This window comes from Scylla paramamosain, chromosome 20 (genome assembly GCF_035594125.1).
Source record: "Scylla paramamosain isolate STU-SP2022 chromosome 20, ASM3559412v1, whole genome shotgun sequence".
Lineage (NCBI taxonomy): Eukaryota > Metazoa > Arthropoda > Malacostraca > Decapoda > Portunidae > Scylla > Scylla paramamosain.
In genome coordinates this window covers 3,117,873-3,130,112 of record NC_087170.1, presented here as the reverse complement: position 1 = coordinate 3,130,112, position 12,240 = coordinate 3,117,873, and positions in this window count along the sequence as shown.

The following is a 12,240-nucleotide window of genomic DNA, read 5'->3' as shown; positions in this document are numbered from 1 at the left end:
TCATCTCAGTAGTTTTATAAATTTTTCCTTCTCTTTTTAACTTGTTTATGCCATCCTTATGTTTCATTTTCCTGTTTATGTATCTGTAGAAGAGTTTGGACTCTTCCTTGCATTTTCTCACTCTGTAATTTTTTAAAGTATCTTTCTTCTTCTCTTCTTATTGTACTATATTCATTCCTTGCTTTTCTGTATTTTTCCCTAGCATTTCTGGTCAGTTTTCTCATAAATTTCCCTCCATGCCCTGTCCTTTTTTTCTTTTTTTTGCTTCTGTACACCTAGCATTATACCATTCATGCTCCCCAATTATCAGTTTATAACTTGATAAAAAACTGTTTCACTTCCTCTCTATACTTGCTCAAAATATCTCGTATTTTTCTTGCACTACTACTTTTCTTCTTTACTAGCTCTTTCCACTTCATTTTTTCGTAGAATGTAATATATTCTGCAAAGTTTGCCTTAGCATAGCTAGTTCTATCTCCTATTTCTGTATTGTTCATTCCTGTGCAACACTTTTTCCTCCTGTGGTACTATTTCTTCCTAGACAATGTATACTTGGTCTACTTTCAGTGATTTTTGTATATATGAGTCCAATTGTGATGGTTCTTCTTCTCCTCTGCATCTTGTAGGCTCATTTACCCACTGTCTCTCTGCATTCACCATCATGGTTTGCATAAGTTCTTCCCTCCATGACCCGACATTTTCTTTCATTTCCATCTTCTCGCAGTTAATTACTTTAGTGCTGAAGTCGCCTACTAAGAGCATTTTGTTACTTTTTTCATATCATTTCGTCTATACTATATCTTGTTTCTAGTTGCATGCTTTTAAATTTATTGGTCTCTCATGCATTAGATTTTGGTGGTAAGTATGTCACAATGATTTTTCTTTTTTACACTTCCTTTGACCTTAATCACAACATTCAATGTTTCCGCCATTCCATCACCATATTCAAATTCCTCAACATCATCTTCTTTTATCTATATCATCACTCCTCCTCCTCCTCTTCCTCCTTCCTTTCCTTTTCTGTCTCTTTTTCATGTGCTATATCCTTCCTATGCAAATCCCAACTTTGTTTTTTCTTTTAGTTTTGTTTCTGTCAAACATACCACATCTGGTTTATTGTTCTTTAAATGGTTCCAATAGACTCGACGCCAAACCATCTATGTTACTATACATTATCTTTAAATTTCTGCTTGGTGATCTTGCATGGCATCTTTGTGCCACCATTTCCTCACTTTCATGTCCACAACTTTCCAGGTGAAACTTTTCGCTGCTTCATGTGTTCACTTCCCGTGTTTTAACTGGGCTTCTACTCTCATTTCTCTCAATTTAATTCTCTCTTCTTCGTTCATGTCTCTTTTTGTCCATATTTCCTTCATTCCTTGTACTTTTGCCAATTTTTTTGTTCTTTGCAAGACATATTCCGCTGCTGTTTCTGACACAAATCTCACTTTCATTGGTCCTGCTCCATTTTCTTCATACTTTCCTATCCTGTAAACCTCTTCATTTTTTTTTTTCGATTATCCCCTCTCCTTCCTCTGCCACTTCTGCTATAACTTCCTTACCTTTTCACTTCTTTTTTTTTCACTTTTCACTTTCTCTCTAGCTATTTTCATGGGTATGATCTTCTCCTTAAGCTCAAATACTACCAAACACATCTCTTTCTGTATCGTGTCTCTCACAAGATTTTTTTTTTCTTTGTTATTTTAATTTTTTTTTATATCCTTATTGTGTTCTGTTCTTGTTGTTTTATTATCTCCTCCACGTCCTCCCTTTGTTGTTGTTCTCTCTCTTCATTCCAGCTTTTAACTTCCTCTGTCACTAACTCCTTCACTTCTGCAATCCTAACCTCTCTCTCTTGCAAAGTTTTCTTTAACTCTTCGTTCTTTTCCTTGTTTCTTAATTTTTCCACAGTACTTCTTGTTTGAGTTCACTATTTTTTGTCACATCTTCACTCATTTCCTTATTTTCTCTTTCTCTTTCCATCTCTCTCTTTTTCATCTCTAATATTTCACTGGATATCATTTATACATTGTCACCAACCACTTCTCTTTCTTCCTCTCCACGCCTTATCATTGGTGTTAAGCTATGTATTTCTTCTTGTATTTTCACGTTGTCTTCTTAAATTTTCCACATTCGTTTATTTGTGTTCGCTACGGTGAGATTCTCTTCCTAGAACCCCTTAAAAATTATTTGGGTTCGTGCCGGTTGCCATCTTCCCTGTTGGTATCACCGACCGCCAGGGTTTACCTTGTACCACTCATTTCTCCCTTTCGGCCATACCTCTAGTAACACTTCCCCCTCCCCTGCACCCACCCCTCACAAAATGTCTCCATAATATATATATATATATATATATATATATATATATATATATATATATATATATATATATATATATATATATATATATATATATATATATATATATATATATATATATATATATATATATATATATATAAGAACATAAGAACATAAGAAATAAGGGAAGCTGCGAGAAGCGACCAGGCTTACACGTGGCAATCCCTCTGTGAAATATACCTAGCTATTTCAATCTATTATCCCCATCCATAAACTTGTCTAATCTTCTCTTGAAGCTCTCTAGTGTCCTAGCACTAACAACATGATTACTGAGTCCGTTCCACTCATCTACCACTCTATTTGAGAACCAATTTTTTCCTATATCCTTCCTAAACCTAAATTTTTCAAGCTTCAATCCGTTATTTCTTGTTCTATCCTGGTTACTGATCCTAAGAATTTTGCTTACTTCCCCCTTGTTATAACCTTTATACCACTTAAAGACTTCTATCAGGTCCCCTCTTAACCTACGTCTCTCTAAAGAATGTAAATTTAACAGCTTCAACCTCGCCTCGTAAGGAATACTCCTCATCCCCTGTATCCTTTTAGTCATTCTCCTCTGTACTGATTCTAATAGACCTATATCTTTCCTGTAATGTGGGGACCAGAACTGCACAGCGTAGTCTAGATGAGGTCTGATCAGCGCCAAGTATAACTTTAATATTACTTTGGGCCTTCAACTTTTAACACTCCTTAAAAGAGAGAGAGAGAGAGAGAGAGAGAGAGAGAGAGAGAGAGAGAGAGAGAGAGAGAGAGAGAGAGAGAGAGAGAGAGAGAGAGAGAGAGAGAGAGAGAGAGAGAGAGAGAGAGAGAGAGAGAGTTACATAGATATGCAAGCCACAACAGACCTTGCGGTCCTCACTAGGTGATCTGTCCTAGGGGTAACAAGGTGATAATAGAAGACAAGGACAGCAAAGCAGAAGGCTTTCTCCCTATCCTCCAATCCCTCCGGCATAAACCGTACAGAAAATTGGTACAGAAAATTTTATAGGAAAGAATGAAAATAGTTGAAATGAGGTGCCCCTATTTCCTAGAGGCAAGGAGTTTAATCTCAAAAAAAAAAAATAACGCTGTTGAAAGCGGAATTAAGGCAAAATATTTATTATGACGACGTTTAAAAGTCTCTACAGTGTTGCAGTCTATCACATCTCAAGGGAGCTTATTCCATAGATTTAATGTACGATGGAAGATGAAGATTTTTTTTTATTATTTTTCATTTGAATTGAAGGATTTTGCTACCGTTTCTTCACATACAATTTAAAGAGTCTATCGTGAAATACTGTAATTCATGTTATCAATGCCTTTAATTATTTCAAACACAAGCATTAAGTCGCCTCTTTTGTCTTCTTTGAGTTAATAGGAATAGATCTGATTCTTTAAGTCGGTCTTCGTATGATTTGTTTCTTATGGCCGGAATAGTTTTTGTTACTCTACACTGGACTCGTTCTAATTTATCTACGTTTTTTCTGGTAATAGGGGCACCATGCTTGGATGCAATATTTCAAAAAGGGACGGGCTAAAGAGTTATATAGAATGAGGATCTTTAAATTTATATTCAGATGATCAGCTGATTAAGCCATTTTATTCACTTCCTTTACGACTTCTGAACGTTGATTGGCTGCTCGATATTGTTACTTCTAAATCCATTTCGCTATCAATATTTTAAAGCTGGGTGCCATTCGTAATATACTTTGTTTTCTCGTTTTGATATTTTACATGAAGCACTTTACACTTATCTTCATTGAAACTCATTTGCTCGGTTTGCCACCACTGACAACTTGTCTAGATTTCTCTGCATTCCTTTTACTTGTTCGTTGGAGACTACAGTATTTGCTATTTCGGTGTCATCAGCAAACTTGGATATTATACCAGTAACACCCTCACCCATGTCGTTTGTATAAACAAGGAAGAGTACAGCTCCCAAGACTGATCCCTGTGGCACCCCGCTGGTTACGTTAGTCCACTTGTGTGCTGTTTCACTTATAACTATTTGTTTACGGTTGTTGAGTCCATCTCAACACGTCGCCTTGGATACCATGCAATTTTAGTTTAATCAGTAAACATTTGTGAGGGACTTTGACGAAGGCCTTTTGAAAACCAAGATATAATATGTCTACTGCTTCGTCATACTGTTTCAGGATATCATAGAAGTCTAAGAAGTTCTTCAAAACAAGAGCGTTTGTTGCGGAAGCCGAGTTGATTATTTTTAAGCAAGCTGTTTTCCTCTAAGTGATCAACAAGTTTATCTCTTATAAGTGTTTCTAGCTTTTTGCATATGACTGATGTGAAGGTCAATAGTCGGTAATTGCAAAGGAAAAATTTAATGCCTTTTTTGAAAATTGGAGTTACGTTAGCGAGCTTCCACTCATCAGGCATTGTACTGGATTGCAAGGATTAATTGAATTAATAAAGTTAGGGTTTCAACTAATTCACATTTAGCTTCTTTAAACACACGGGATGGATGTGCCAAGCCCGGGTGACTTGCTTACTTTAAGTTTATCGATGCAAGTTGACACGTCTCTTTCTGTTATACTGATATTACTTAGGGCATCGGTGTTAATATAGACTGTTGGCAACATAAGAATATCACAGAATTTACTAATTTGCTTCTCATCTATGGTGAAATCTCCATTCTTGTCACACTGTGTAACACGATTTTTGCCTTTGCCAAGCAAGTGTTATTTTCCAACTCTTTTCATTGCAAAACAAAAAATAGTCCATTATTCCTGTCAAACTTTGCTTTTGCGACTTTTAGAATTTTTTTTTTTTTTTTTTGCCCCAAAATTGCTAAATTTTACGCTTTTCACTATTTAAAAAAAAATACAAATTGTACATACTAATAATTATGTATGTATTTTGTACTATAAGGAATGTAAACATTACTGATAGCACGCACGTCGATGCTCACCGATGACGTGTAAACCAGGTGTTGTGATGACGGGTTGTGGTGTTCTCGGGTCAGTTGTTGGTTGTTGGGCGTCTTGGACGTTTCTTGACGTCCTGGTAGTGTCATGGGTTTGGGGCTGCACAGGTGTATTCATCAAGGTATGTATAATGCTATTATCAATATAAATTTGTTTATTAAGTTCATATCAGTGTGAGGATTGTGTTATGATTATGATTGTGTTGTTGATTATGAAAGAACTAGGTAGACTGATTATTGTAACTTTGTTGATTTTTGTTGTACACATATGTTTACTACATTATTATATAGAGGTCGAAATAAAGCTTATTACAACAAGCTGGATACTCATGGTACCAGAGCAACACAAATGACGCAAAAATTTATTTTAAAACTTCTGAAACAAATTTTCGGGATTGAAAATGAAAATTTTTCTTTTTATTAGCGTGAATACAACAAATCACGTTCACGTATGAGCCCCCAAATGTAGTCTCCCATCATGTTTTCATTGAAGGATCCCTGAAGGATCCCTGTTCAAAGTTCATTATATCTTGGTGAAAGCGCTCCCCTTGCTCCTCTGAATATGCTCCCATATTCTCCTTGAAGTTGTCGAGGTGAGGATCTACGATATGGACCTTCAATGACATTCTGCAGCCCATCTCACCATACCTTTTCACTAAAGCTTCAACCAGTTCCATATAGTTATCAGCCTTGTTGTTGCCAAGAAAGCCCTGTGCTACAGCAATGAAACACCTCCAAGATTTTTTCCTTTTCTGTAAGCTTCTGTAGAAATTCTGAAAGCTTAGGAAAGAAGTCTTGAAGATATTTGAAGGCAGCAGACTCCTTATCAAGAGCTGTAACAAACTGTTTCATGAGACCCAGTTTGATGTGTAGTGGAGGAAACAAAACCTTTTGAGGATTCACCAGTGGCTCATGTTTGATATTTGAGCTCCTGTGATGTGTTCTACTGTATTCAAGAAAAGTTCTAGAATATTTTTGGAAATGTTTACGTTGAATCGAATGTTCTAAAGTGTTCTCAAAGTGTCTGGTAGAACATTCTGGAAGATTTGATAAGATTTCTGAAATGGGAGCAAATTCTTTTGTGTATGAGAAATTTCTTGCTAGATCTGGTCAGTTCAAGAATGATCTTATTAAAATAAAAATCTTTAGAACACTTTATATTCTTTCTTTCATTGTTTTAACTTGCAACATTTCAAAAGCAATTAGATAGCAATTGAGATTTTGCAAGAGTGTTTACCTGATATGAAAACCAATAATAAGCCAAACTATAATGAAATAAGAAAAAAAAATGTAAATTGATTATTCTAATCACAAAAAAAACAAAGTTTAAAGATCAAAATAACTTTTTTTTTCCATTTTGTTTAGATGGAAATAACTGGAAAATTATGGTTTGGTGCCAAGGACAAGATAAAAGTGAAATTTTGTTACATAGTGTATCGGTCCAGTAGTTGAGATAAATACTCTCATCTGTCTGGTAAAGCTAGAAAATTCTTTTGGATTCCTCTTACTTTGGTTTGCAACGTGTAATTCGGTGGATCTTTTGCTCTTTCTGATTAATCTCTTTGCTTTACGCCTAAATTCTGTGAATCTAGTGCATTAATCATTATTATTATTATTATTATGGGTATTTTTCTTGGCGTGTAGACATTCAGCAATTTGTTTGTTTCATTACTTAGGTTTAATTAACGTTTTGAGTAGGAGGACGATTTTTCATAGACATGCATTCTTGCACAACTTTTGAATTTTTATCAGTAAAAAATTACAATTCAACATTTAACATCCGTGGTGGTACGTAAGTAACTCCAATAAATTTCATTAAGCACTAATCTGAGTTTACAAAAATTTGCTTTCCTGTAATCGGGGACTTTTCTTTCTTATTTGACTCGTTATCCATGAAGTTTACGACGAAGGTGATTGCGCGGTGGTCTCTATTACTGAACTCTTCGCCGACATTCAGAGTTCCTACTAATTCATCTTTCCTAGCAAGTACGAGGTCAAGACGTGGTTATTGCGAGTCGGGTTTTGTACAAATTGAGTGAGTTTTATTTTATGTTATTATACAGATCATGTCCGTGGTGTGGGGTGAGTGGTTCGCTGTACTTCGTCACCGGTAAATTAAAATCACCAAGGATTATGGCGTTATGTGTGTCACTTATCTCGCTAATTTGATCCTAAATGTCGCTATCGGTTTAGACTGGGGGGCTGGAGGTCTGTACATAAAAGCTATTGCTAGTTCCGTTCCGTAGATATTTTTTAATAATATGAATAGTGCATGTATATTTGCAATAAGGGGTTTTGATAACAGAACTGGGTTGAGACTGGTCTTGATGTAGAATAAGATGCCGCCTCCATTTTCTACTCAACTTTTTTTTTTCTTCATGTTGTGTAATCCGGAATTTTATGTTCAGCCAAATAGTCTCTGACTTCTACATTTAACCATGACTCTGTTATGTCGATTATATCGTAGTTTTCTGAGAACGCTATTTACTCTGAAAATTGGTTACATAAACTACAAACGTTCAGATCGAAAAAAAAACTTAAGCATACCGTGAATAAATGCTTAGGAGTCTTCTAAGTGGATGAGCGTGCGTGATCCTGCTGGACTTTTTTTTTTTTTTTTTGTCTGAAACTGAAATCTTTGTTACTTAGCAGCGTGCCGAGTTGTGCTGCTCCCACCCCTTTGATGTGTACACCATCCTCCTGAAATAGGAATGGTTTATTATTATTGTTATAAGTCATCCCAGAGGTAATGAAGTCAACACCTTTAATATGAGCACTAAGATTTGAGACGGCTGTTAGTGCTGAAGGCCCTATCATAAAAAATGGTCAGTGCTTTGGTCCGGGGAAGAATACCTAAAACAATAATATTAATTAGAGATTTAGTCTTGTAGCGTTGAACCATTCTCTTGTACTTCTTCATCAGCTCTTCGGATCTGGTGTTCTCAACGTCATTTGTACCTGTGTGGATGACAAAAAAAGGGCATTATTATCTGATCCGCTGGTTGCCTTGTCTCATGCTCCCGTGATGTTGTCTAGGCGTCCACCAGACATGCAGACACTTGTGCGACTAGTGAGCCCTGCCGCAGAACTCAGATAACCCGCCTTTCACTATAGTCACTAATCAGTCTCGTCTTGAGGAGGTTTTTTCCCTCTTTAGTCAGGCCTTAAATCTGTTGTAGGTAGAAATGGGAAGGAATTTCTTTTTATTAATGGGGATAGCACGATTTTTGACTACTGTGCCTGAGAGACAGAGCAAAGTGTCTTTCCTACAGTTGGTTCCAGAGCATTGGAATAGCAGGATGTATTGCCGCACGAGAGATATTTAGAGCCTGCAGAAGTCCCGGGGCAGGGGGAGTGTTTATATGTTAGAGGGCTATTCGTAGTGCGGTGACAGTAAGCCTCTGTCATTCTAGGTAGGAGGGACTTCCATGGGAACCTGCCGAAATCTACTGATAATTGGGAAATACTTTTCCCTACCTGTTCCATTTAGAGTCCGCCTGAGTGGGCTGGTGTCCTGTGTCTTGTTGGTAGTCTCGAGAGTGGTTCTTTGACCATCTCGGGGCCTGTTGGCTGTTGAGTACTTTTGTCATTAGCTTTTTGTGCTATTAATAATAAATGTGACTGGTGTTCAAAATTCACTGTTGAGAGATTTGGAGCCATTAGACTTCGTAATAATCTGCTGTTTATGAATACTTGTTCTCTTTCCAGACTTAACCATTATATAAAAAGTATGGTCTGTCTTCTGGAAGACCACAAATAGACCGCTCTCTAGCAGGAGGATATAATTTTCTGTGGCATAGGTGGTTTACTTCTGGTGGGAGGTAGCTCACAGAATATTATAAGCCTCATACTTGAGTGTCCTTTGTCCTAATTGTGCTCCCTTGTTTGATTAATTTCTTAGCAGGTTATATTCCTTCCTCTGTGGGTGGATGAAACGGAGTAGTGACCTTTGAGATTTGATAGTGGTCAACAACTGGTAGGTACTGGATTTGTCGTGTTTATGCCCACACTAGGTTAAACGGAGCTAGCCTACAGAAGGCTGATGCGAGTGTAGTGGCAGCTATAAAAGGGGCTGAACCTGATTCGTAACAATATATATATATATATATATATATATATATATATATATATATATATATATATATATATATATATATATATATATATATATATATATATATATATATATATATATATATATATATATATATATATATATATATATATATATATATATGTGTGTGTGTGTGTGTGTGTGTGTGTGTGTGTGTGTGTGTGTGTGTGTGTGTGTGTGTGTGTGTGTGTGTGTGTAAGATTGGGGCTAGTTGGGACACTTTTTTAATTCTCAGTGATGGAAGAAAAGTACAAAGAATTTTTGTTTGTTTATGCTTTCATTGATAAATACAAACATTCATTTTACTTTTCATAAAATAAAAACGTGGTTTTCTTTCCAAACCAAAGTTCTCCATTACTTAGAATAAAACAACTTGAGTGTGCTAACATATCCCATATGTAAAATAACATAACAAATTATATGTATGTAATTGTTTTAGATGCAGAATATATGTAAGGCTAAATTTCATGAAGATTCTTTTAAAAAGAAAAACAAAAACTAAAATAATTTCTTACTCAGGAAAGTAAATTAATTTTTATGTTCGAACCATCTCTAAAAATACAAGATAAAAATGTGTGCAGGAAGCTAATTAATATATGTTTCAGCATACATACTGTATATGACAAAAGTAATATAAATCAAATATCATCAATCAACCTAAAAAACAGATTTTTGTGCAAATAAAAAAAAAAAAGTATGATCTATTTCAAGAGTAAACAATCTTTAAACCCTAAGATAAATTATGGCTAAAATGAATATCACTCATCTATAACTAGATGCATGTTATAACAAATAATATAAGTAAGCGAAAATTTACTTACCAGAATCAAAATTAAAGATTTCCTCATTGCAATAAAGTCATGCGACCTTCTAACGTGCTTGCTTGTTGGTGAGTGAGGCCCCAACGAGGTGATTATGTAGTGTGAGTAGCAGCGTTAACAAGTGGTAAATAAAAGAATTGTATATGTATATGTATGTATATATATATATATATATGTATGTATATATATATATATATATATATATATATATATATATATATATATATATATATATATATATATATATATATATATATATATATATATATATATATATATATATATATATATATATATGTATATGTATATATATATATATATATATATATATATATATATATATATATATATATATATATATATATATATATATATATATATATATATATATATATATATATATATATTTATATGTATATTTATATGTATATATATATATATATATATATATATATATATATATATATATATATATATATATATATATATATATATATATATATATATATATATATATATATATATATATATATATATATGTATATATATATATATATATATATATATATATATATATATATATATATATATATATATATATATATATATATATATATATATATATATATATATATATATATATATATATATATATATATATATATATATATATATATATATATATACATCGAAGAGACATTTGGCACATTTGAAATAATTCTTTTATTTACCACTTGTTAACGCTGCTACTCACACTACATAATATATATATATATATATATATATATATATATATATATATATATATATATATATATATATATATATATATATATATATATATATATATATATATATATATATATATATATATATATATATATATATATATATATATATATATATATATATATATATATATATTACAGCATCACTCCTCCAGCAACGTAGCAGGCAAGGGTGGACTATGTATGGTGCAGAGACACGAAACCAGACAAAAAAATTTTCCTAGGTTCGGCTTACACTTCAACCCTCATTATTTCAGTAAGACTCAGGAGAGAATACAACAAAAGTGAGTTTTATTTATTTATTTATTTTTTTTTGTATAATTAAATGTATAGAGAGCACTTACATCTAATATCCTTAAACCTAATACATGATAAAAACAAAACACCATCACCTGCCAAAACGATAATTACTCCCAGTAAAGTCTAAAGCACTGTTCAGCGAACAGTGCTGTTCACTGTGCTGTGAACTTATCATTAAACCCAGCTGTGACCTCACTGAACGTTTCCCTTTGTGTCTCACAACACAAGGGGGCAGTCACAGCCTACCCTCTAAAAACAACTCCCTTCCTCCACACAAAACTACAAGCACCTAATGACACACACACCTTCACTCAAAAATTTTAAAATCATCATGGCGACTCCTACACCAGCCTCGGAGTCCCCATCCGGAAGGGACCATAAATGTGCCTTTCTGTCTATGAGCCAAAGTGTCTTGACACCCCCCCTCAACTTTTTCTTCATTAATTTCTGCAACATTCGCAGTCTAAGATCTAATTTTCAATCTGTAGAACACCATCTCTCCTCTTCTAAACCTCATCTTCTTTTCCTCACTGAAACTCAGGTGTCTGAGGCAACTGACAGTAGCACCTTTTCTGTTCCCTCCTACTTTCTCTATCTTAATTTTCAATAAAAAGCTGAATGTTGCGTTTATGTGCACAATGTGCCCACGCTCTTGAATCTTGTGCCCACGCTCTTGAATCTTCCAAGTTTTCCTTCATCTGGCTACGACTGCAGAGTCACTTTCAAATTAAATTTATCTGTGGTGTATACCTCTCACCTAACTCCTCTGACTATAAGAAATTCTTTGACTACTTAACTTCCAAAGTGGAGCACATTCTGACCCTCTTCCCTTTTGCAGAGATCTCCATTCTTGGAGACCTCAATGTTCACCACCAGCTTTGGCTTTCCTCTTCCTTCACTGACCATCCAGGTGAAATAGCCTACATCTTTGCTATC